We start from the raw sequence: 2898 nt of genomic DNA, 5'->3' as shown, positions 1-2898 counted from the left end.
AAGGACTTTATACCTAATCTTGTATTTACACAAAATGAAGAAACATAATCTAAAGAATTTAAATTGAGAGTTGGCAAGATTTTTTTTTTCAGCTCAGAGTGGCCTCAAACATTACTAGATATTGACAGACACTGCTCTTAACTGATTTTTTTTTTTTTTTTTGCGGTACGCGGGCCTCTCACTGTTGTGGCCTCTCCCGTTGCGGAGCACAGGCTCCGGACGCGCAGGCTCAGCGGCCATGGCTCACGGGCCCAGCCGCTCCGCGGCATGTGGGATCTTCCCGGACCAGGGCACGAACCCGTTTCCCCTGCATCGGCAGGCGGACTTTCAACCACTGCGCCACCAGGGAAGCCCTGATTTTTTTCCCTTTGTCTGTGCCTGCCCTTGGCTGTGCTTTGGGACAGTTAAGAGCAAGGGTTGTGTCCACACTTGGAGGGTGTTGGCAGAGAGGACTGGCCTTGCACTGTGTGATTGACGCCCAACCCCGGGTAGCTATAGCCAGAAGGGAAAAGGCGTTCGTTCTAGCTTGTGCAGCCAAGCCAGGCTGTCTGGGCTGTGGCGGTGACCTCTGGCAGCCACAAGGCAGCAGAGAGGGAGCTTCGACCAGGTCTTGTGGCCAACTGACCAGCCACTGTGCTCCCCCCACACCCGCCTCCACATCAGCAACTTGGGAGGACCCCTTTGGAAGAATGATAAGCCCTTGGGTCACTGGGGATCTGCAAGGAAGAGAACCCCACAGGAAAGCTGGACTCAGCTTGCTGGGTAGAACTCAGAGTGGTATGAATTTAACATTAAAAACACACGACTTAAGGGACTTTCCTGGTGGTGCAGCGGTTGGGACTCCACGCTCCCACCGCAGGGGGCCCGGGTTCAATCCCTGGTCAGGGAACTAGATCCCATATGCATGCCGCAACTAAGAGTTTGCATGCCACAACTAAGGAGCCTGCGTGCCACAACTAAGGAGCCTGCCTGCTGCAACTAAGACCCGGTGCAACCAAATAAAAAAAAAAAAAGGAAGAAAGACTTAAAGTGACTCAACTTTGTTTCCTAAGCTGGTGAGGTGAGGTGGGACATACAAGGTACACTGGCTTTCAGACACCTGCTTTCTGACATGTGGCCTTAACTGGATATCTGTCTGCCTTAGCTGGACAATGAAGGGGAATTTCATCTTTTCTCCTGTCTGGAGTCTTCAGGCATAACTTGAAGCAAAGCAAAACAAGACAAACAAATTTAGACTTAAACCTTTGAAGAAGTGTCATGCATTTTCCCAAGAAGTTCAGAATTCTATGGCTTGGGCTTCCTTTAATCACAAGGCTCCCTTAAATGTACTTTTGAAAATAGGTATTTATTTTTAAAAATTACATGTATCTCTGAGAAAGGTGGCCCAGATTAGTCACTCTGTCGATATGACCCTCTCCCTCTTCTCTTGCCAGCAATTTTTTTTCTTTCTTCTTTTCTTTCTTTCTTTCTTTTCTTTCCTGCTTTCTTTCTTTCTCAGAATTTCCCTTTTCCTTCCTTCCTTCCTCCCCCCCCCACTCCCTCCCTCCCTCTCTCTTTCTTTCTTCTTTCCTCCCTTCCTTCCTGTCTATAGCAGGAGAAGACCCCAATTAGCAATCCCTGGTATCAAGAACTATGCATTAAAATGTAAATTTTTAAAAGCAAAGACTTCCTCCTACTCCCAGTCCCACTCTCCAAAGGTAAGCACTATTAACAGCTTCTTATGTATACTTCCAGAATCTTCTCTGCATCTGTAAGCTTAGTATCTTTTTTCCCCAACTACAATGTCTTTTTCCCGTACATACTATATTTTACTTACAAATGTCATCAATGACATATATGGATATATGTCATTCTCTCTAAGGGCTGTATCACACTGTATTTAATCTTCTCTAATAAATGGGTATTTAGGCCATTTCTGGTTCTTTGCTATGATATACAACTCTGTAAAGAACATTTTCACGACAAAGCTTTGCACATAAGAAAAGCATTTCTTTAAGACAAATTTCTTGAAATACAGTCGCTGGCTTGAAGTGTACGGGCATGTTTAATTTTGATAAATGTTGCCAACTTCATTACCAATTGCACCCACCAACTATGTGTGAGTTATTATTATTCATCTCTTCTGTATCATTTCTAGGTTTTGCATTTTCCTCAAGCCAAAATAAACAACAATGACAAAAGAAAAAAACCCATATTTTCTTCTAGTACTTTTAGTATTTTTTTTTAATACTTAAATCTATGACCCATCTGGAAATAATGCTGATGTAAGGAAATAGGGATCCTGCATAATTCTTTTTAATGGTTTTCCAGTTGTCTCAGTATCACCTTATTGAATAATCCATTACACACACACACACACACACACACACACACACACACACACAAACAACTGTTTGGTAAATTTTTTTCTTCAAATACTAAATTCTAAATTTTGAATTGGAAATTTTTTAGTTTACTCCACAGAGCTATCTAGTCTGTATTAGTTTCCTCTTGCTGCTGTAACAAATCACCACAACTTTAGTGGCTTAAAACAACACAAACGTATTATATTACGGTTCTGGACATAGAAATATCCAAACTGGGTTGACAGGCTGTGCTCCTCCAAAGGGCCCAGGGAGAGTCTCTTTCCTCGTCTCTCCGGCTGCTAGAGGCCTCAGGCCCCCTTCCTCCGTCTTCAGACACAGCAGCCTAGCAGGTTCACGTCTCTCTGTCTTGTTACCTTCTCTGTCTTCCAAAGCCCTCTTGCGTCCCTCTTATAGGGGCCCTGTGATTACATTGGGTCCACTCACATAACACAGAACAATCTCTCCATCTCAAGATTTACAATCTTGAGATTGTAATCTTAATTTACAATCACATCAGCAAAGTCTCTTTTGCCATGCCAGCTACGTATTCACA

Source organism: Monodon monoceros, unplaced genomic scaffold (genome assembly GCF_005190385.1).
Source record: "Monodon monoceros isolate NGI ecotype Baffin Bay Population unplaced genomic scaffold, NGI_Narwhal_1 Super_Scaffold_16, whole genome shotgun sequence".
NCBI lineage: Eukaryota > Metazoa > Chordata > Mammalia > Artiodactyla > Monodontidae > Monodon > Monodon monoceros.
The sequence above is the reverse complement of the archived record's forward strand: the minus strand, read 5'-3'. Positions refer to the sequence as shown.